Raw genomic sequence first — 24,264 nt, forward strand, 5'->3', positions numbered from 1 at the left:
TCGGCACTCGCCTGGCTCCGTTCCTTTTTGAGGGACCGTCCCCAGAGAGTGCAGTTTGGGGAGAGTGTTTCGGCTCTGTGGAGTCTCAATTGTGGGGTTCCACAGGGGTCGATTATCTCCCCAAAGTTGTTTAACATCTATATGAGGCCACTGGGAGGGGTCATCAGGGGATGTGGGCCTTCGTGTCATCAATATGCTGATGACACCCAGCTCTACATCTCCTTTTCACCAACTGCAGGTGATGCCATCCTGACCCTACAGCGCTGCCTGGGGGCCGTACTGAAATGGATGCAGGAAAATGGGCTGAGGCTGAATCCGGAAAAGACGCAGGTTCTGAGGGTGGGTGGCCCCGTGGTTGGCGGCTTGGGTGACCCTCTCACATTTGGGGAGGGGTGACCCTGGCCAGGAAGAGTGGCGTCTGCAGCCTGGGCGTACATCTAGACCCGACACTCACCATGGAAACGCAGGTGGCGTCGGTAGTCCGCACCGCCTTTTTCCACCTCTGGCGGATCGCCCACCTCGACACCTATCTCAACACGGGGGCACTCACTACCTTGGTGCATGCGCTCGTAATCTCAAGATTAGAGCACTGTAACGCGCTTTACGTGGGGCTGCCTTTGGGGCTGATGCGGAAACTTCAGGTGGTGCAGAATGCGGCGGCCAGACTCCTCACTGGAGTGAGAAAATATCAACGTATTTCTCCAACTCTGGCTGCATTGCATTGGCTGCCCATTCGTTTCTGCGTCGACTTCAAAGTCTTAATGCTTACTTACAAGGCCCTAAACAGTTTAGGACCTCGATATTTGGCGGAACGCCTGCTCCCACCAAGGTCTACCCGGATCACTCGCACGAGTCAGGAGGTGAGGCTGAGGAGCCTGACACTGAGAGAGGCCCGGAAGGAAAAGACACGAAACCGGGCCTTCTCGGCGGTGGCTCCTCGCCTCTGGAACAACCTCCCTTCAGAAATTCGTGCGGCCCCTACGCTGGGAATCTTTAAAACCCAATTAAAAACATGGTTGTACATCCAGGCCTTCCCTCCAGTTAATACCTGATTTCTTTTCTGTTCTTTCTTATTTTATTCTCATTCTATTTTATTGTAACTGTATCAAATGATTATGTAATGTTCTTGTGTTTTATTGTTTTATCCTATACTGGAAGCCACCTAGAGTGGTCGAGTAGACCAGATAGGCGGGGTATAAATCAAATAAATGAATGAATGAATGAATAAATAAAAATATACATTGCATAGTAGGTTTTTTTGTTCTCTCTGATGTGCAGTGTGTGTGTGTGTTTGTTTGGAAACCTCAGTAATGTAACTTGTTGAGTTTGGAAACCGTATAATGCCATTTACTCACTTGGTCATTTTCAAGCATATGCTGTACAGTTTTCTGGCTGATAACAGTAAAGGGGAGCAGACAGCATGTTCAGTACTGGCTATGCTTGGAAAACATGCTTTAGGGCTTTAGGTAGGTGCCAAGGATTTGTTGCATGCAATTAACTAGACTATGAATTGTTAGCCTTGTATTTATTTTACAATAATTTAATCCCAGAATTAAAGTAAATTCAGAAGGATGCTTACTTTTTCTCCTTTAGTTTTCCAAGAGTTTTTGACCCAGAAAGACATGTAATAAAACTGAGCTGCTATTACTGTCCAGTTGTGCGAGAGGAGACTTTGTTGATTGTTGACACGGTCAAGTTCTTCTCTGATTCATACTTGAATGGTCCAGTTGGTATATCAACTTGGAAGTTACCTGATGTAAAAAATTGAAAGAATGTAGTTTCTCTTTTAAGAAATTTACCCCCTTTCCTGATCTGTACCATTGTTACTAACACCTTAATCCGCCATGCAACCATGAGATCTAGAAGTCTGAGATAAAGCTCCATCTTTCTCTACCAAAATGTTTTAGAGACTGTATTTCACCTTCAGGGAGCAGGGGCTGTACCTGTGTTTTGCAGAGTTCAGGTCCGTGCTGTTGGCATCTTGTCAAACAAAAGAAACCTGGAACAATCGTACCCAAGCTGCCCCCTCCCCAATGTGTTGAGACTCCTTCTCGCACCATCTCCAGGCAGCATGGCCAGTGTAAATGCTGGCCAGGTGATGGGAATTGAGGCCCACCAGGTATAAGGGCAATGCATTTGGGGAAGGCTGCCTTAGAAAATTGCTGACGGAAGAGATAGCCAGCAGGACTTACAAGTTAATGTAAGGCAGCATTTCCTCAGATTTAATGTAAGCCAACTTTGAAAGCCTGTGTGGCATGATAGAGAAAATGTTCAACTAGATCTTAGTTGATCTAGATGCCAGTCCTCACTGAGCCATAAAACTCAGTGATCTGTTTTTGCATGCCATTCAGTCTCTTCAGTCTCTGATTTACTTTACAAGGTTGTTGTGAAGTAAAGTAGAAAGGAAGAGAGCACTGGTCAAGATGCTGTTGGGATGTTAGTCCAGAGTAACTGAAATTGCACAAGTCACAGTGGTGAACTCACTGTGGGAAAGCAATGGTAAGCTATTACTTAAACATCTCGCTCATCTGGAAAACTCTGTTAGAGTTGCCAAATATTGGAAGTAACGTGACAGCAGATAACAGCAGTCTCATGGCACAGTGGTTAAACTGCTGTACTGCAGCTAAAACTCTGCTCATGAGCTGAGGTTCAATCCCAGGCAGCCGGCTCAAGGTTGACTCAGCCTTCTATCCTTCCAAGGTCAGTAAAATGAGTACCCAGCTCGCTGGGTGGGGGGGATGGACAATGTGTAGCCTGCATAACTAACTTGTAAACCGCCCAGAGAGTGCTTGAAGCACTATGGGGCGATATATAAGCAGCACACTTTGCTTTTTGCTTTAAATAAGAATAAACAAACAAGGTGGACTACTACTGGCTAACATTTCTGGGAATTCACAACTGTTTAAAGCAGCAAATTGTTAATTGGTTCCTGTCTAAAAATCAGAGGCAGTGGCAGGGTACTACTTCATTTGTCTCTCACTCATATACTCTTGAACAGTTATTCCCTGCTGAACTGAGAGCCATGCAGTCTTGTCAGCTAAATATGAAAATGATATATTGGGAACTGTTTGGCAGAGAACTGAAGTGTGAAATTTTCACATATCACTTAATTTATTATTTATCTTTGTGACCCACAACATGCTTTAATTACCCTTACAGGCTGTATGGGTATTTCTTACCTGGCTTCATCTATGCAGAGTGTTTGATACAATAGAAAACATTATCTATGGTATATAGCCTTATGTCAGTCTACTCATATGTAAACACTTCTTTTGTTTACCTAACATGGCTTATCTAAAAGCTTGGAATGTTTCCTCGGGTATTTTAATAAACAGGATTGTATTGTTATACAGTGTGCCTAAAGTGTTGTGTAGAAGGTAGCAAAAAATTGGAACTGTGTGAACAAGAAAAATTTACAGTGGTGCCTCGCTAAACGATGACAATCCGTTCCACTGAAATCGCTGTTTAGCAAAAACATCGTCTAGCAAAAAGCATTTCCCCATTGGAATGCATTGAAACCTGTTTAATGCATTCCAATGGGGAAGAATCGTCGTTGTCTAGCGAAGATCGGTCATAGGAAAGCCGCTTTGCGAACCGCGTCGATCAGCTGTTTAAATAGCTGTCTTGTGAAGCTTAGGTCCCGAAAACACCCGTTTTGCGAGCGCGGAGGGAGCTGTCAAAATAGTTGTCTAGCGAAAATCGGTTTGCGAAGTAGGGGCCAAACATTGTCCAGCGGAATTCCCCCATAGGAATCACTGTTTTGCGAATTGCTATAGCGATCGCAAAAAGTCAATGTTTAGCGAAAAAACTGTCATGCGGGGTAACTGTCTAGCGAGGCACCACTGAATACTGTGAGTGGGAACTGTTTAGTAGGTTATCTTTTATGGGTCCCAGGTAACTTGCTAAAGATAGTACATAGAAGAGTATATAGATACCTTTATCGGTTTAGAATCAGACTGTGCATAGAGTCTTGGTCACTGGAATGTCAGTCTTTATTATTGTTTTTTTTTAAATTTCCCATTTGAAGACTCTGCAAGGAAGAACAACTAAGCAGAGAACTTAGGTTATTGGGCACTCTAAAAGTGTAATAAATAAATAAAGAGCAGGCAATTCTTACAGCAGTGCTATAAAAAGAACACTGCATGGTTTAGGAGTGCAGCCTTTCAAGGGCCAAACTTCACCTTGCACTGCATATCTCTGATTAATCTCCCAACTCTTTCTCTCAATGCAAAAGCAGTAGGGGTATTCCAGTTTGTTCTGAGTAGATATGGGGAGGAGCGCTTAATTCTTTTCCTGCTCCATTTTCCCAAACATAATACCACACTTTCTCCTTGAAGCTGCTTTTTATTACCCTTTGAGGAATTCTCTTTAAAAAGCATGTGTTTACATCTTTGAAGAAGAGCCATGTTTGACAGTTCCAGTGAACATATCAGGTTAAATGGAAGTTTTACCACCTAATTGCACATGGTTTATGCACACAATTGTTACAGAGAACATGTTTCCTCTTTATTTTATCCCCTTCCTTTCCACTTTCTGCACTTTCTTTTTCATACTTGCTTGGCTGTCTCCTCATCGCAGAAGAACAGTAGTGGACTGCTTAACTCCTTGCCTTAAAGCAAGGGAAGGTAACCAAGCGGTGCTTTGTAGAGGGTGAAAAAATGATATGCTGTTCTCCAGATTGCAAAGAAATAGAAGGTCACTCAGAGTGTCGTCCCTGGAGCAAGGAAAGAAAGCTGCCAACAGGCCACACATTGCTGTGCACTTGAGTTGCAAAGGTGCACCAGAATATCTCTTACATATCTCCGCTCTTTTTGATGCGGAAAGTACGGTATATGCCTATACTCCTTCGTTTTCAGTCCTTATTGAAATGTCCTGCAGAAAAATTGTTCTAAATGCTGATCTCAAGTAAGTAAAAAATCTGTTCTGCTGGAGATACTTTTCTTCCTTAACTCACTATGTTATTGAAGGAGAAAGCATTGCTATGATATGAAAGCATTTTAGGCAGAGATTCATGTTATGGCTGGAATTGAGGTGAATTTGAGGGTCATAGAAACAAATGTGTACACAAAATTATTTCACAGTATGGGATTTAAAATTTTGCAGCTGTTTTGAGGGGAAGAGTGAAGCTACTTGTTACATCAACATACACATGAAAAAATATGTGATGTACATTGAGTTTCATTCAGAGGAGGCTATTGTATAGAACCCCCCATTTTGTTTGATGCAGCCAGAACAAAATGCTTTGTAATATTAAAAAAAAGGCAGTAAGGTTTAATTACAATAACGCTTAGCTGTAGAAGATCATTTGAAAGGATGCTAAAATGAATGTGCCCATAAAAAGTAATTATATAGATATTATAGAGATCTACCAAGGGTCATTTAATGAGAGGGTTCTTATCCAAATAAAGAAAAGTGTTTGTGTGTGTGTGTGTGTGTAAGAGAGAGAGAAAGAGAGATCAAGTGTGAACATCTGTTGTTTTCCCAATGTGTAAATTGGTTATTAATTTTACCCCAGGTGTATATTCAGTGTTTAGAACACTCACATTTTAACTGTTCTTTCTTTTGATTAGCATTGGTGCTTATGCCAAATGCTTCTGCAGGCTAACATAGTCAAAACAGAAAGACAGAAAAATATCTGGTATTTTTTCAGGTGGCTTGCTTTGTAGATGGGAATAACTGTATCTTGGTCAGTGAAGTTGGGCTATATTACAGTGGGTCAGTATTTCCATTTAATTTTTATAGAATCATTGAATAATTGAGTTGGGGGGGAGCCTATAAGGTTATCAAGTCCAACTCCCTGTTCAGTGCAGGAATCTGAATCAAAGTGTCTTGGACAGATGGTTTTTAATTTTCTCTGGAATGTCTCTAGCATTGGAGTGTTCACCATCTCTCAAGATAATTGGTTCCATTGTTGTACTGCTCTAACACTTAGGAAGTTTTCCCTGTTATTCACCCAAAATCTAGCTTCCTATAATTTGAACCTGTTATTACTTCTCCTGCACTCTGGGATGATTGAGAACAGATCTTACTATGTTAATACCTTGCACTTCATGGATTCTCACCCAAGCTAGTTGTTTCTTCTGCTATAGTCATTGTGGAGTTGGCAGTACTTGTTACCCATGTACTTCCACTTCTTGCCAATTGGCATGGAGTTTTAGAGCTGTTGGTAGCTGGTTGAGAGTGACTCAGTTTCTTACTGGGCCTGTTCTTATGATAACCTCACCTTTTCACTGACCCTAGATTTGCAGCTTTGCTTCAGAATTGCAAATGCTTTAACTATGTCTTTCAGTGCAAATGTTCCTTTTACCTTGGTTTAAGAACACCTAGGACAAGCCCTGCTCTACACAAACTTGTAGTTTTGTCGCTTCAGACTCCAGGACTTACTCATGAAAGACATATGTTTGCTTTCTTTAGTTATTTGTGTCTCTGGGTTGCACTTTCGGTTTGTGGTCAGACTGTACGTGATGAGAGGGTTTCTCCCCCCCCCCCCCCCAATTTTCCTATTGTGAGCCTGCCAGTGAATTGGCTGTGTTCAAAGTCAGACTTGAGCTAAATCCTAATCTCTGTTCCCTGGCTTCTTGAACATTTCAGATTCTTGTTGTTTTGTCTTATTCATCAGTAGCTTAAACATGTTTGTTAGGACCCATATATATGCAAGAAGAAGCGTGGTATGTCTGTTCCAGAAAGCAAAGGAACACAGTAGAGACATGACAGGTTGGAAGACAGAACAAAGTGTTTGATAGCCAGTGCAAACAAAATTCAGGGGTGCCTGCTGCTGAAAAAAATTGAAATTCAAAACTATAATTATGTATTGTCCCTGTCTCCATAACCTCATTTACTAATATGAAGGTCTTACTGGTGAAGTGCAGTAACCGCTAGAAAAAGTGCTGTTTCCTTGCTGATATCTTGTAATTCACATGTATTATATCTGATGTATGTGGCCCCATGGGTGCCTCATGTGCTACTTTGTGAACTGTCTGCCTTGGATGGCTCAATCCCTGTACAGTACCTATTTCCAGACCTCATGGGCTCAAGAAGAAGAAGGGTTGTTTTATCCTCCATTGCATGGTATGTCACTGGATTTTACAGTTGGAGGTTGACAATGGGTGTGGATACTGCAATTTCGGAAGGTCTGCTCTTCTGCCCCCAAAGTTCCTGCTGATGTTAATAGAGTTAAAACAGGTTTCTTGAAAGGGATATGTACCTTAAGCACATTCATGCAGGGCTTATTTTGGAACATGCATACAGATTGCTTGGTCCTTGTGCTTCATGTCTGCCTTGGGATCCAGCTTGCACTACTTCCTCTGGTTCACCTGGACGACTGTAGGATTGCTGTGCAACCTGTAGGTGTGACTTCATGCTTTCACTGCACAGCATTCCAGGAGGAATCTACCTGCCTCATCTAGCGACACACCCCACTTTTCTTGTCTGTGTAGCATTTACAACAAACTGAGCAGCTGCTGGGCAAACATGTTCTTACCATGCATGAGAAGCATTCTCAGCTTCTCTCATGCCTTTTCTGCCAGGCTTTCAGAACTCAAAGACTTCTTTTGTTGGTTATTGTACATTTGGGAAAACTATATACCTTATCCCAATATTCTTAGATTAAAAAGGTAGGTGTATATATATATATATATATACAATCTATTTAAAGCTTTGTTTACTGTTCTGATATCTGCAATATCTGTCGGATTAAAAATACATAATTTTTTCACTTCCTCAGCTGTTGTTAAAACATATTTCAGTATCTAGTTATTTTCTGACAAGGTTATCAGATATTACTGCTGTCATGTGATAATGTATCTTGCTATCTTTAATACTTTTATCTTAGATGCTTATGAGTATAATAAACTATCCTTTTAATTGCTCTGTACTCTTAGCTTGGTTTCCTTGTTCACGTTTTGTTAAGTTTAGGATTTAAATAACATCAGTTTTAATATGCTACAAGAGTTAAAACCTTAGAGTTCAGCTTGGGGTTCTTATGTCTGATTTTGAAACTCTGCTGAATTGAATTGTATATGAATCACATTCAGTTTAAGATTAATAGCAAGTATATGTACTTACTATTATAATTTAGAGAGAATCTTGAGCTTCTTGGCTATTTCCATCTGGTCCCAGGCCCTTTGAATTCCTAAGGGAGAGTGACAGAGACATATTTTTGGTCCTCTGCATTTCTATTAGTAGCCTTGGATACATGTGAAAAGTGGGTAATTAATACTTCATTAATGATTCTGCATGTATGTCTGAAGGCAGCTGTGTGTGAGAGGGGGAAGGAGAAGGGGGGACATTTTTAACTTACTTGATTTAGTTCTTGTTTTGTGTGTTGATTGTGTGTGTCAGTAAAATAAAATCGGTGGCCAGTGTATATAAATATAGCATTTAGGTCTACAGTTCTAATGGGCCTTCAAAGGTACAGTGTGTTTTCCTTTTTTGTTTGTTTGTTTGAGACAGTTTCCTTCAACATTGTCCCCGCTTGCACTGCTTGAAGGCATTTTCTCCTGTTTTGGCACAGAGCCACCATTTTTTCCTGTCACAAAGCTGAAGTCACTACAGGCTTGTGCAAAGCTTCTTCGCTGCAAGGTTTTGGGCTGCTTGTATGTACGTATAAATGGAAAGCATCCTGCTTTGCAGATCTGTATTTTCTCATAGAGCATCTTGACATTTATCTCCCGAAAAACATTATGGTTTCTCCATTTAACCTCTGGATATTTGTCATATGCCTGAAGTGGGCCTGAAAAATAAATGTTACAAATGCTATGCTACACTTTTTGGCAAATGTATTTGCTCTGAACTATTATGTAGTTCAGGTCTGCTCTATATTTCACACACCCCTCCTTTTGGAAGCATAAATATACAGTTTAAATAGATATAATGAGGATGTTCCCAAGTAGAATAGTATCTTAACTTAAAGGTTTGAATCCTTGTGAAAAAGCTGATAGGCCTCACCTCACCCTGTAATTATCTGGTTTTTTACATATCAGCATGTATCACAAGCTCCAACTTCATCCCTGAAAGCTTCCTAGCTTATTGTATTTAAGCATGTTTAAAGGATATTCCTTTTTGAAGTTTTCAAAGAAAATTTGCTCTTTCCTTCTGACTTAATGATTTGCACATTCATGTCTTGTTTCAGAAGAGGCAGCTATTTTAGTCTGTGCAAACATAGGCAAAACCAAAAGAAAAATAAAAAATAAGAAAATAAATAAAAAGGACAAAAACATTGTGGCACCTTAAAGACTCATATTTTAATGTGAGCTTTCGTGGATAAAATTCTCTTCCTCAGAAATAAGTGTAGGATAACATGGCAAATTATATATATATATATTTATACATGGCATAAAAATATAGAGACGGGTTAGGTGGTTAGAAAGTTGCAGATTGTATGAGTCGGTATCACATTGGGATGATGACCGTTTGATATTCACATCTTTTCTCTGTAAAAGGTAGGAACCCCTGGCATAGAGTAACAATAGAAGAAACAAGATTATTGTTCATTATACCAGAGAGACTGCCATTTTTACAGCTGGTAATGATAATTATGACTTCTGTTTGATATTCAGTTCCTTTTAAGAATGTTTAATACAGTATATAGCAACAATGGTGGGTGAATTACCACAGGCAATAGATAACAGCAAGAACAATGTGGTAATGAGTTAACACTGTCTGGTTACCTTTGAATCCTTTAAGGTGGATCTGGTAAGCATGGGGATATATTTGAGAGTTAAAGCAGATACAGTCCAATTACTGTAGTGTTTTATATTGGTAGTGCCCTAAGAAGCCTTGTCTAATATTGAGTCCATTGAGATGGGTGTTCAACATGTACAGTATAAGTGGACCCTCTACTTACAGAATTAATCCGTATTGGAACGGTGGCTGCAGGTTGAAAAGTTTGTAGGTTGAGTCTCCATTGATCTACAATGTATTGAAAACCGATTAATCCCATAACCGGCCGTTTTTGTTCTATTTTTGTTCCATTTTGGTTTTTTTCTGGTCTGTAGGTCGATTCTCTGGCTGCAAGTCTAATCTAAATTTTGTGACCAGAGAAGTCTGTAACTCGAAAAGTCTTTAAGTCGAGCCGTCTGTAAGTCGAGGGTCCACTGTATATATATTATCTCAGCTGTCTGTCTCTCTCTCTCTGGATTCCTGTTCTATACTTTCTTTTCCCCCTCACATTGGCAACTTTCAGATCTTGTTCAAAGTGTCCAGGTAAATTAAAATGATGTGGAACAGGTTTCTGCGTATTGCCATTCCTGATGTCTAATTTGTGTCCATTAATTATTTTGTGTAGAGATTATCCTATTTGTCCAATGTAGGCATTGTTGGCAAAAAATAGCATAAATAACATTGGTAGTGGAACAGGTAAAAGTAACCTTGATGTTGTGTGTGACATTGTTAAGTCCTGTAATTGTTTTGCAAAAGTAAATGTGGAAGCAGAGCAGGCATCTGGGTTTATAGCAGGGTTTAGTCCCCATGCCTGTATCAGTGTTGTGTGGTTCATTGTGTGTTAATAGATGTTTATGATTGGGGGTGCTGTCTGTAAGCAAGTACAGTATAGGTCTTGGGAAAGTAAAGTGTTCTTGTAAAAGATGGGTTGGAGATCTCTTATGATGCATGTGAGTGGTCTCAGTTGTGGACAGGAAATGACAACTAGTGGTGTTTGGTCATTTCTTCTTCTGAGTCTGTCCCACGATAATTTACTTCTTGGTATCCATCTTGCTTTGTTAATTTCTTCCTTAATCATATTGGGTGGGTATTGTAGTCTGAGGAATGCATTTTATATATCCCTGTTTGGAGTCTCTTATCTTGTGGGTCCAAACAGATGCAATTGTATCTGATGGCTTGGCTGTAAACAGTGGATTTTGTTGTGTAGTCAGGATGAAAGCTGGAAGTATGCAAATAGGTATACTGATTGGTGACTTTTTGGTGCTGTGGTGCTAAGATGTCCATGTTGTAGTTTTACAGCGGTGTCTAGAAAAGGCATCTGTTGTGTAGATTGTTCCAGGATGAGGTTGATGTTCAGATGAAAGTTATTGAAATCTTGGTGCAATTTCTCTAGGGAATCCTTTCCATGGATCTAGATAAGAAAATGCCATCAGTGTACCTCAAATAGAGGAGTGGTTTTTGGGTGTAACAGTTAAGAAAGCATTGTTCTGAGTCAGCCATGAATACATTTTCATATTGTGAGGTTATGTGAGTACCCATCACAGTTTTCTATTGATCTGGAGGTAGGTTTTATTATGGAAGATGAAATAGTTGTGCGTGACTACAAAGTTACGGAGGATAGTGATTTTATGGATTTCTTCCTTGTTTTGAATGGTATTTGTGATAGCATGTAGTCCATCTCTGTGTGAGATGTTACCTTGTTTCCCCGAAAATAAGACCTAACCTGAAAATAAGCCCTAGTATGATTTTTCAGGATGCTCGTAATATAAGTCCTACTCCAAAAATAAGCCCTAGTTAAGTGAAACTCCACCCTCCACCATTGTGCAGCGACCAGAAGATAACATAGATGACATGACTGTATTTGAATAAATGTAGATGGTTGTACATGACAAAAATAAAACATCCCCTGAAAATAAGCCCTAATGCGTTTTTGGAGCAAAAACCCTGTCTTATTTTTGGGGAAACAGGGTAGCGTAGAGTGCTTCTGCATCCATTGTAGCCAGGATGGTGTTATCAGGGAGGTTGTGTGTGGACTGAAGTTTTCTTAGAAAGTCTATGGTATCTCTTACATAGCTAGGTGCATTGGTGGCATATGGCTTGAGGATGCCTTGTTATAACTTACGTGTATTCATTGTTCTTTGTTGATTCACAGATAACAAAATCCCATGTCAAACCATGATTTAAACCATTCAGGTTTCATGGAGGCATATGAAGGAGTGACAGGAAGCAGTGGTTGCCAGGTGTAACAACTGGCACTGACAATCTCTGAGAGTACCTAAAAACAACCCAGAGATGATGCAACTCTCATGACTGTTTTTTCTAGGAGATCTAAGGGGTTTTTCACATTTATCTTCAGCATTTCTTCCAGAGAGCTTGTCATATATGGCATATTCTAGTCTCCTAGTCATAAATGAGAGTAATATGTCTGGTGTTATCCAGTTGGTTTCATGTCTGAAGAAGGATTTCAATTCCAGTTTACCAAATCCAGGTATAACACTCCAGTTGCTCAATCATGTCAATGCTGAATTGTCTTATAATATTATATACTGAGAAGATATTATCCTTTAGCCTTTACTTAAAATGTGGATTTGCTGTTAAATCAAGCATACAGTCTGTGAAAGGCACTCAACGTATAGTGACTTCTGCAGCCAGTAGACACATGTAGCATGGCTTGCTATGGAGATCTTTTGCATTTTTTGGCCTTTGATCTTTTCAGCCTGCCTGCCTTTATAATAATCTTTTGCTGACAAGTCAATTCTGACTTCTGGTGACCCTTTTCAGGGGTTTCCAAGTAGAGAATACTCAGAAGTGGTTTACCACTCCCTTCTTCTGGAGGCATCCTGGGACTGTGCAGCTTGCCCAAAGCTACATGGGCTGGCTGTACTTCCAGGAGGCACGGTGGAGAAATGACCTCCCAATCTCTGGCTCTGCAACCAGATACCTAAACCACTGAGCTATCCAGCCAGTCAATGCCTCCAACCATCCCTAAATAACAAAACTGGCAAGGCAGTATGTGGGGTATTAGGGACACTTAAAGCTGAAATGTGCTATGAAAGAGTTTTGAACTCTGATGCATCTTAATGCATTTCTCTATTGTACAAGTTATAACATGAGAGTGTCCCATTCTGGTTCAGAAGATCTAACCAGAGCTTAAGAAAAAAAAAATCTAACCCACATGCTTCCCCCCATCACAAAAACAAAACCCAAATTCAATGTGTTACAGAAAAGTAATATCTGAAAACTCTGCATCTAGCATATTGCTCTCTACAGTGACCTACTTTACAGTATTTGGTTAGCTTTAATGGTTCCCCCCTAGGCAGAAGTCTTTCCCAACCCTGCAAGCTGAACTACTTGAGATGGTAGTTAGGGACCAAACTGATACACTGCACATCTCAAGTACATGCTTTACAAATAAGCTTCAGTCTCCACATTTTTTTAAATTCTTTTGCTTCAGGAGTTTTCCAAAACAGCTACATGCAGAATCAGTTATTTGTTTTTACCTTTGGGTATAGTTGTTTTTCCTCCCCCTTTGATAATTATTTAGTGTGCATAAATAATACATGGAAGGGAAGGGACTACTGCCTATTGGGGGAAGATTCTCTTTTTAAGCTTTTCACCTGGATGTTTGATTTTATTCTGCCTTTTGAGTCATGTCGTTGAAACTTTATAATATGTGCTATTCCCATGCCTTTCTCAAACTTAGAAACCTTAGTGTGCATGTCTGCATTATTTTTTCTTTTATCATTTGAGTGTTATACATGTTCCTATCAGAGGTCACTTGAACTTCTAATTCTTCAAAGGAGCTTTACGAGAGAACCAGCCACAAACCTTTCTCTGTTTCAGTTCAAACTGCAGATAAGGTTCCTGGCTCCCTCAGTTTATGGGAATACTGAAGTCCCAGGGACAACTGTCCTTTTGGTCAGTAGGTGGAAGGCTGGCCCTCTCTTCACTTCTCATCCATCACTGATTTAACCACTGTTACCCTGGGTGCTGGAAACATAACAGGAAAAGTGGGATTGGGGAAGGTGATCTGGCATAGAGGAGTTGTCTTTGTTTCCCAAGCCAATGAAGCCCTTTTTTCTGATTTGGGGAAAACCAAATCAGTTCATTTCTGGGTCACTCTGAAGCACTGGAGATACTGAGATCTAGGTGCAAATCTCCAGTAAGCCCTGAAACACATTGTATGATTTTGTGCCAGACAGCTTTTTCTCACCCTGACTTGCCATACAAGGTTGCTGTGAGGAGCACAGAGCTCCTTGAAAGAAAGACAAGATATACATTTAACAGAGAAATTAATTAAATCAGAAAACTAAGGGGACATTTGCTCTTTCCTAGTTTTATATGCAGTCCTCTATACCATGTTGCTACTTACAGTTGGTTGCAGTTGCAATATGATTCATTTTATGTGCTATTTTGGGTAATATTGTTTGTATCTTTTACCTTAATTATTTTTATGTTTTAAATTAATTTCAATCTTGCATGATTTTGCAATAATAAAACACATTAATTAAAGTAATATCTCTAGTGTATGGTAGTATGCTCTGAAGAGTCGGAAGTTACCAAATAGCCAATTCCCTTTTAGCAGACTGGGAAACAGCAGTCCTTACAGTATGTGAACTCCCAGATCTGGTTTGTTTCTTTTAATAATTACATTTAATTATAATATTTGTGCGTCATCAAGTCAATTCTGACTCATGGCAACCCTTTCCAGGGTTTCCAAAATAGAGAATACATGGTTTACCATTCCTTTCTTCTGGAGGCGCTCTGGAACTGTGCAACTTGCCCAAAGCTACATAAGCTGACTCTTCTTGCAGGAGACACAGTGGGGAATTGAACTCCCAACTTCTGGCTCCACAGCCAGATACCTAAACCTGAGTTATCCAGCCACCAATTAATTTAAGCCAGAGGTTGTTTATTTATTTATTTATTTATTTTATTTATATCCCGCCTATCTAGTCGATAGACCACTCTAGGCGGCTTCCAACATGGGATAACACTATAAAAACAAAAGAGTTACATAATAGAAAACTTTCAACCATTGGGTTAAAACATTAGGAAAGAAAAGAGAAGGGGATCAGGAATTAACTAGGAGGGAAGGCCTGCCGAAACATCAATGTTTTTAATTGCTTTTTGAAAATACCGAGCGAGGGGGCCGCGCGAATATCAGGGGGAAGGTTGTTCCAGAGGCGAGGAGCCACCGCCGAGAAGGCCCGATTTCTTGTCTTTTCCTTCCGGGCCTCCCTCGGCGTTAGGCTCCTCAGCCTCACCTCCTGGCTCGCGCGAGTGACACGGGTAGATCTTGGTGGTAGAAGGCGTTCCGCCAAGTATCGAGGCCCTAAACCGTTTAGGGCTTTGTACGTAAGCGTCAACACTTTGAAGTCGATGCGGAATCTGATGGGCAGCCAATGCAATGCGGCCAGAGTGGGTGAGATGTGTTGGAATTTTTTCACCCTGCTGAGGAGTCTGGCCGCCGCATTCTGCACCACCTGAAGTTTCCGCAACAGCCTCAAAGGGAGCCCCACGTAGAGCGCATTACAGTAGTCTAATCTTGAGATTACGAGCGCATGCACCAAAGTGGTGAGCGCCCCAACATCGAGATAGGGCCGCAGCTGGGCTACCCGCCTAAGATGGTAGAAGGCGGTTCGGACCACCGACGCCACCTGGGATTCCATAGTGAGCGCCGGGTCCAGATGGATCCCCAAGCTGCGGACCCCATCCTTAGCAGGAAGGGTCACCCCCCAAAAAAAGAGAGGGAGTTTCCCAAGCTCCCGACTGTGGGGGCGCCCACCCTTAGTACCTCCGTCTTGTCCGGGTTCAGCCTCAGCCCGTTCTCCTGCATCCATTGCAGTACGGTCCCCAGGCAGCACTGGAGGGACAGAACGGCATCTCCTGCGGAAGGTGGAAATGAGATGTAGAGCTGAGTATCATCAGCATACTGATGACACCGAGCTCCACACCCCCTGATGACCCCACCCAGCGGCCTCATATAGATGTTAAACAACATTGGGGAGATGATCGACCCCTGTGGAACCCCGCAATTGAGATTCCACGGGGCCGAGACGCTCTCCCCAAGCTGAACTCTCTGGGGACGGTCCTCCAAGAAGGAACGGAGCCAGTCCAGTGCAAGGCCCCCAATTCCCAACTCGGAGAGCCTCCCCAGGAGGATACCGTGGTCGATGGTATCAAAGGCCGCTGAGATGTCGAGGAGGACCAGCAGGGACACGTTGCCCCTGTCGGCCTCTCTCAGTAGGTCATCACACAGGGCGACCAATGCCGTTTCTGTGCCGTGGCGCGGCCTGAAGCCCGACTGAAACGGATCCAGGGCATCTGTTTCGTCCAGGTGTGCCTGAAGCTGATCGGCCACCACCCTCTCCACCACCTTACTTAGGAAAGAAACATTGGCGACAGGCCTATAATTGCCAATTGTGTCCGCCGCCAAACTTGGTTTCTTCCTAATGGGCCTAATGAGTGTCTCCTTGAGGGCAGATGGAAATCGGCCCTCCAGGAAAGACCCATTAATTATTGCAGTGGCCCATTCCGTTGTTGTAGGCCTGGCTGCTTTGATTAGCCAGGCCGGACAGGGGTCAAGGGAGGAGGTGGTGGCAGTTCAATTCGCCATTGTGTCTCCAGGGAGAAGAGCCAGCTTATGTAGCTTTGGGCAAGCTGCACAAAAAACAATCCTCTGAGAGTTAAATTGGGCTTAGAGAGAGCGCAACTGTCCCAAAGTCATACAGTGATTTTCATGGTTCAGTGGGAACTAGAAGTAGCATCTGTCAAGTCCCAGTCTCATGCCCTAACTAATGTGTTACGTTGGTGCTCAGTGCTATATTACAAATAAAATGTGGAAATCTGTTTGTGCTCCTGCTCATCCATTTTCCAGGATATCAGAGGTTATATGCTGAAGCCATCAGAAATGGTAACAAGTTTATTGACATTTGTTTATTACAATAACAAATAGGACAAATATATAATAATTGACCTGCATTTTTAGCCATATTCCTCAGTCTTAATCCTAACATTTCTGAAGGCACAGAAAATGCAGGATTCTAGTGAGACGGTAATGTGCAGATTGGCAGTACTTTGCTTTGATGTACTGTACCTTTTTGCATTGATTGGGGGAGATGGCTTACTCTGCTGAACAGACAAAGTAAAGGAATGTTGATGGTTTCTAGGACAGTGGCAATCATGTCAAAGAGTTGAAAATCTTTGGTTGTGGCTGTTGTTAAAAATCTTTTATGGAGAAAAGAGTTTTTTATGGCTCTTGCCTTCAGAGGAGTATAATGAAACGTAGTCCTGTTGACTGTGTGTAGTAAATGGTGATATGCTTAGATTCACTTCATTTCTTTACTGATGAGATTTATATTCTTTTTTCAAATCGCCTGAAAGGCTGAATACATGCTGTGTTGGGTCCTGATTTTGATGTTTCTGTTTTGTTTTTGGAATCATGTCAATTATGTCAGTAAAAAGTAGCTTGGCTTCTGAGGTCTTTAACTTTTACTCTAAACTTCAAAATGAATCAATGAAAGGTGTGATCTCAAGAGTTCTGGAACACAACAGAGATTTGAGCAGGTGAGACAGGCCTTTGTTGCACTAAATGAATGTCCCATACCTCTTTAAACTTGCTCAGTATCATCCCTAGTATGTACTTTACTGATTCAGAAGACAACACCTGCTTGCCTCTCTACCTTATAGTATTGTATTGTGCTCTTACCTTTCCAGCAGGTAGGGAAACTTTCTCACAGATTCAAACTATAGTTTACTGATAGTTCATTATTCAGTAGACATCTGTGAGTGATTCAAGCTATTAGGCACATGTTCATGACTGAAAAATGAAGTCTATGTTTATGTCCAGATAACAAGTCATAGAACAAAGCAACCTAATTTATGGAAAGTTATTATTGTGACAGTCAGGTATTCTCAGCCTTAAGAGAATTCCCTCTTCTAATCATATGCTGTCTATAACATAGAGATTGGCCGTCAGTTCACTAAGCAAGTATGTAGAACTGGAGGTTAAGTGCAGAGCTATCTTTGAATTACTGTGGTGCTGATTAGACAGATAGTGATGGTTTGGGGGCAACCTCTTTTTTAAATTGCTCAGGACTAGGATCTGCAGCATACATGTGACATATCTCAGCTTCCTGAATAGAACATGTGGATGCAAGAGCTTCAGCTGATTTGTGACCATGATATTATCAGACTTTAGCTTCAGTCCAGATTCAGAGTTTATGGGGGTGGGGGCAGGTCTAGAAATGATGCCTGACAAGGTGACTTGAAGTTTATGGAGGTTAGGTTCATCAGTGACTACTTGTCTAGAGAGTTTTACATCAACTTTGATATCACAGCTATATGCCACTGTATGTCATTTGCTCTGTAATGTTAGATGGAGGGTATTGTTTCATTCCTGTCCTGCTCACATGCTTCTCATTGGCTACTCGTTTAGCCACTGTGCAATAAAATGTTGGATTAAATAGCCATGGTTTTTTCAGCATGTATCTTACAATATTTTTATGGCGCAAATGTGAAGGAGAGCAGTGTAGTGTGCTGTCCTCCACTGAGATCAGACAGGAGATGACAGCTGGTTGCGCGGTGGGAGAGTTGATCAAGTTAGGAGAAGGAGAGACTGGTAGATACAGAGCTGTGGAGATATTTCTGACAGAGACCGGAGAAGCAAGGAGAGGGGAGGAGCTAGAACTTATGAGGTGGGGTGAGGTTATAAAAGAGGGAGGAGAGGAGAGAAGGGGGGGTAGAACAGGAAATTGAGAGAGAGGACAAGAGTACACAGACTGAAGGAATAGAACCGAAAAGGTATGGAATGATTGAGCTACCCTGGGAATTCCCAAATCTTAGAACTGGTGGAGGCCTTATTGCCCAACCCTCCTAATATCACGGACAAGGAAAAGTTAAAGTCCAAAGTAGGACGGAGCATGATAGCGCTGCCTCGGTCCCAGGACATAGGGAAGAAAGTGACGTACATTGGTACCACCAACTACCTTCCGTATCTAGAGGGGAATTTGGTGAAACACCCCTGTTGCGGGACAGTCTGTGCTGCCTTGAGCTTCCCAATGTGGCCTCAAACAGAACAAGGTCCGCATGGGATGATCAAGAAATGAGAGAAGGAAAGAGTTCAAATATAACACATGTTAAGAGTTACAAGTTGCTGCCTGAGTTGAGTTATTTGGATCCTTTCTATGTTAACAACCAAGAAGTGAAAAGAAATAAAGAAACCATGTTTGAACCGTTATCTTCTTCCCCGTCCTTTTTTCCCCACTGAAAAGAAAGGTCTGCCCCTCCTAGAGAAAGAACCCAATCACAGCAAGCTAGGATAGGGTCCTGAAAGGACGAGTAGGTTCTGGAGAAGTGGTATCTGGTTGTGCCTCAGAGTTGGACAATCTCCAGGGCCACTAGTAAATCCACAAAGAACATTTGTGTCTTTGGAGGCGATCTCATATGCTTTGGAAATCAAGTTCTGGTGGATTCTAACATGCTAGTTGCAGTGTGTTGCTCTCTCTTTATAGGCTTTTGTACTTCATTTTGTTAGCATTCCTTCATTACAAACTTGGTCTAAGGAATCTGATGTGCAGACAATGCTTTCCTTTTTTACTTTTACATTGGTACCAGTTCATGCATTTTTGAAATCAGAATGGTTGGGGGATGGGAATTGGAAACGTGCTTCTATGAAGCAACAGGGCATGCATGTAGCTTTGGATCTGCCGCCTAAGTTTATCAAGGCTAGCCTTTATTTCTATTGCATACACTCTTTCTGTTCATCTGCTTGTCTGTATGTTTTGGGTAAAAGTGAGTGTGGCCAGCTGAGTCATTTCATAACTATGTCTGGCAAGTAAAAAAAAACTTTCCTTCTTTGGGGAGGCTCATTATGACAGTAGTCAAGGCTTCTATTTTATCATTTTTGTTTGGATATTTTTCTTCTCTCAGAGCAGGAATAAGGTTAGTGACTGTTCAGATTTGGCTAACTTTGGGGAGTCCCGGACATTTGATTCTGCATGCATGTTTTAAGAAAGTTCTGTGAGAGACAGTTTTTAAAAAACAAAAATATGTGTAGCAGGCTGAGGAGAGGACAGGGTCTGATGAATATGTAGGGACAAGGACTGTTTGACATGTCCTCAGGCCCACTCTTCTCTTGATAATGTTCCTGTTGCTGCCAAGTTGTTTCCTCCTGGCTCAGCAACTCTGTTCATGATAAGAGACTAACTTCTTACCTTCTTTACCACCTGAATTGGTGCAGTTATCCCACTTTCAATGGGAGCATGCCTACACTCTCAGCTGCAGATTTGCAGTAAGCAGCCCATTAGGTACATGGTCCAAGAATGCCCCAGAAAAAGAGAATGGTAAACCACTTCTAAGTACTATATGCTTAGAAAAAGGGTCAGCCTAAGTCAGAATGAGCTTAATGGCACAAATTTTATTATATTATTGGCAGAGGTTAGAAGAAAGCCACCTGTTGGTTCTACCACCTTGCCCACTGCTAAAATGCTGTAAATGTGATTATGGACCTAGAAGCATCAAGAGCACATAGCACAAGAACACATCAGAGAGTGCTCAACTCTCATCCAGCAGTGATAAATTAATTGCACATATCTGTGTGTGAAAGAGAGGTATTTTTTTCTGTGTGTTTCCTTGTGTCCTTTCAGCGTCCATTCCCCCTTAACTGTATTCTTTTAACAGTATACTACGTATGTGGCTTGATAAGTAATCTGTACATGGGCTTACAACTTCTGTTATCTTCTATGCATGGCATTTCAGTTATTGCCTTGTGCTAGCCAGCCCATTTCTGTTCTCTTCTTTAGGTATATCTTGCATTGTAGGACTAGGGTATACTTAGACCTTTGAGGTAGTTAGTGCTTTCTTCAGGGATTTATTGACAGAAGCTATGGGGAGGGTGCTGTACCACGATAGATTGCTTAGTCCTATAAGATATGTTATTTAGTTCCATTCAGGCCTGGTTTTGGAACGGAAACAGAATTTGTTACCATGGTGGCAGGTGACTTACACTGAGCAATGGATGGACAGAATGTCAACCTGTTGATTGTCCTAGAACTACAGTGGTGCCCCGCTTAATGAATGGCTCACTTAACGAGGAAATCGCTTTACGATTAGGTTTTTCCGATCACAAAACAATGGTTTAAATGGGAAAAATCCGCTTCACGATGATCGGTTCCCTGCCTCGGGAACCGATTTTCGCATTATGATGATCTAAAAACAGCTGATCGTTGGGTTTCAAAATGGCCGCTGGGTGTACAAAATGGCCCCCTGTTGTTTTCTAGGGCGGATTCCTCGCTTTACAGGCAGCAAAAATTGCCACCCCTATGGAGGATCTTCGCTGGACGGTGAGTTTTCAGCGCTTTGGAACGCATTGAAGGGTTTTCAATGTGTTTCAATGGTTTTATTTCACTTAACAAGGATTTAGTTCTACAGTGATTTCGCTGGAACAGATTATCCTCGTTAAGCGAGGCACCACTGTACCAGTTACTTTCAGTATCATCAACCATGGTATCCTTCAGGTTTGCTTATCTTGGTTGTATTTAGGAATGTGGCTTGTAAACTATGCATTACAATCACACATTAATATTAAATCGGTTACTTTTTTGGACCATCACTAGGAAAAATGTTAAAGAGTAATGTTCTTAGTTTTGATAATTAAAAATGTTAGTTTCAGCATGCCTTCTCCAGAAGAGACTTTGGGTTCGGTTACCCTCTCCAAAGGGAGGACTTTTGCTTTAAAATTTACACAGTATAGTTAACCTTGGTCCTATAGATTAACTTGACTGTAATACCAAAACGTTTTACAAAAAAACAGTAGAAGTCTGAGGTGTTTTTCAAGGCTTCTGAGAATTAGAGCCTGCATCATCTGGAGTTCTGAAGCTGGGAATTGGTGCATTAGAAATAGTTAGCTGTCCGTGTCCTGTTATGTTTTTGCAATACTAAGAAGCTTCAGCTAGAGATATCGATGTGATGAGAAGCTATTGCTCATCTCCACTTTGTCATCATTTTAAGCAGCTATAGAGATTATAGTGACAAATTTCTTACACTTGAGTCAATTTATGAACTGGTTCAAAATCACTTCAATACAGTTACCAATTAACAGGGAAAAATGTCTTTGATCTCAATAGGTGATGTGCAAAAATCATATTTTTGTGGCTAAACCACAGCCCCTGAACTTCTGTGCCCCCCCAAGCAATGTGTGCTGCTTATATACTACCTCATAGCGTTTAAAGCACTTTCTGAAAAGTTTATAATTCAATTATGCAGGCTACACATCTCCCCCGCCCCACAAGCTTGGTACTCTTGTTTACTCACCTTGGTAGGATAGAAGGCTACTTGGGATTGAACGTGGGTTGTGAGCAAAGTTTTGGCTACATACTGCAATTTAACCACTGCAACACTGTTCATAGTAGTGAACAAACTATTCAGGATGCAGATTTTGGAAGTCATAGTAAACAAACTGTGGACATGAGGCCTATGGTTTGTTTTCCACTCTTAGTAGGATTGATCAGGCACTGTATACCACCTACGTAGGTAGGCATGAGAGGTTTTTTTTTTTTTAAATTTTCTGGACTAAAAATCACATAATTGTCCACTCTGGTTGTTCTACCTGACATACCCACACCTACAGACACATAAAATATGACTCACCTGGAAAAAACTAATTTCCAGTGTAGAAAGGAAGATCACCAACTAGTAGTGGGGCAGTTCTCCTCTTCTTCCCAAAGGCTTCCCCAGTTCAAAGGGGTTCTCTAGGGAGCCTTGAAACCTCAGGGAACAATAATTAAGTTAACTTAAAGTTAAGTTAAAGATTAATGTTGAGGCTGAGCACATCATTTATACCTGTGTAATTATGCCAGCAGGCTTCAAGAGTCTGATATCTGAGGGCAGCATGATATGAAAAAATGATCAATCTTTGGATATTGATTTATTTCATGTTTTTACTCTTCATAGCCCATATTTAATATCACAGAGTGCTTTAGTTGGCTTCACTGAGTGACTGCACAATTTTAACAGAGCTTTTTATTCAAAGATTTGTATTGCAATCAACAGTTTCAGTTTTGTGAGCCTGTTACATTTAAGATTTTTTTAAAAAAAGCTGTCCTATTAGTATTATAATTTTTTTTTAATTAATTGCTAAAATCTAAGTGCTAATAGTGTGGAGCTGGCTTGATAGCTCAGTGAGCCAGAGGTTAGGAGTTCAATTTCCCACTGTGCATCCTAGAAGAGTCAGCCTATGTAGCTTTGGGCAAGCTATGCACTCCCAGGCATCTTCAGAAGAATGGAATGGTAAGCCTCTTCCAAGTAATCACTACCTAGGAAACTCTGAAAAGGGTTGTGTAGTGTTCCCCTTTAATATGTCAAGGGTTCATGTTTTGTTATGTTAATTGTTCATGCATATTCACGTTGCTGACAGGTGGAGCCAAGAAAAATGATAAGAGGCGGAACCTGAGAGAGATAGAGTAGGAGTAGAGTGAGAGAGTGGTTAGAGTGTGGAGTCTGAGTAAATCTGAGGTGTGATTAGAGTTAGGAGTGTATTATCAAATAGAAGATTGTTGTTAATAATAAATTAACCTAAAGAAGATATTCATGAATCACTAACGATTTCTGTAATCAATAAACAAAAGTTCTATTTAAAAAACTTTGAAGTGTGAACCTGAATCTTTATCATCCTGAAGTAATGGTGATTTAGTGATCACCTGGTGACAGCAGTGTAAAAGAGGGGATTGTTTGCCTTCGTGTGCTCTGAGTCTTGACGGTCAAGCAAGGGGCACGAGGGTGAACGCCACAGGTTGCTGTAAGTCAGAATTGACTTGACAGCACATAGTTGTTACAATAATGTGAAGATGCTGACATGGCCATTAGATCTGCAGCATATATGTGTGCAGACAGAGAAGACATTTCAGGTTAAGAAAAGAAGTTGTTCCCTCTTTTACCAGTTGCTAGATCTTAAAGGTATCTCTTCCATAGGCTACTTTAATTTCCAGTTGTCTTCAGAAGCAACAGGTGGAAGTAACTTTTCTACTTCTCTCCCAACCTGTAAATTAACTGATTTTCCATTGACCTGATAAAGAGGATTTGTGTGGTCCAGCAGCTTGATTCTTTAAACCACTGGTTCTTAACCTTGGGTTACTCAGGAGTTTTGGACTGCAACTCCCAGAAGCCTTCACCACCAACTGTGCTGGCTGGGGTTTCTGGGAGTTGCAGTTCAAAAACATCTGAGTAACAAAGGTTAAGAACCACTGCTTTAAACCATTGGTCTCCAACCTTGGGTCTCCAGGTGTTCTTGGACTTCAGCTCCCAGAAATCCTGGCCTGCAGAGGTGGTGGTGAAGGATTCTGGGAACTGTAGTCCAATAACATCTGGAGGCCCAAGGTTGGGGACCACTGCTTTAAACCATTAAAAGATAGCCTTTTTTGTGGAGAATTATCTCTCAATAGAAAGTTGTTGTGCTGAGAAATACTGTATGGATGCTAGAGTTACTAAATTACCATATTTTTTGCTCCATAAGATGCACTTCCCCCCCAAAATGTGGGGGGGGGGAGTCCGTGCGTCTTATGGAGCGAAGGCAGCAATTTTGTCGCCGCTGGCCCCATGGAGGGG

At 41.3% G+C, this 24,264-nt stretch overlaps 1 protein-coding gene and 1 long non-coding RNA gene across 6 annotated transcripts in view; one reads left to right on the top strand and one right to left on the bottom strand.

Moving 5' to 3' along the window:
• UBE2E1 (ubiquitin conjugating enzyme E2 E1) overlaps positions 1-24,264 on the top strand; it is an 87,094-nt gene that overhangs the window by 13,944 nt on the left and 48,886 nt on the right. The window lies entirely within an intron of this gene.
• LOC144583478 (uncharacterized) lies at positions 1,090-23,690 on the bottom strand. The gene is made up of 2 exons (XR_013537253.1): positions 22,312-23,690; positions 1,090-1,751 (listed from the first exon to the last, which is right to left on the bottom strand). It is a non-coding gene; the product is annotated as an uncharacterized LOC144583478 (long non-coding RNA).

Source organism: Pogona vitticeps, chromosome 6 (assembly GCF_051106095.1).
Source record: "Pogona vitticeps strain Pit_001003342236 chromosome 6, PviZW2.1, whole genome shotgun sequence".
NCBI classification, from domain to species: domain Eukaryota; kingdom Metazoa; phylum Chordata; class Lepidosauria; order Squamata; family Agamidae; genus Pogona; species Pogona vitticeps.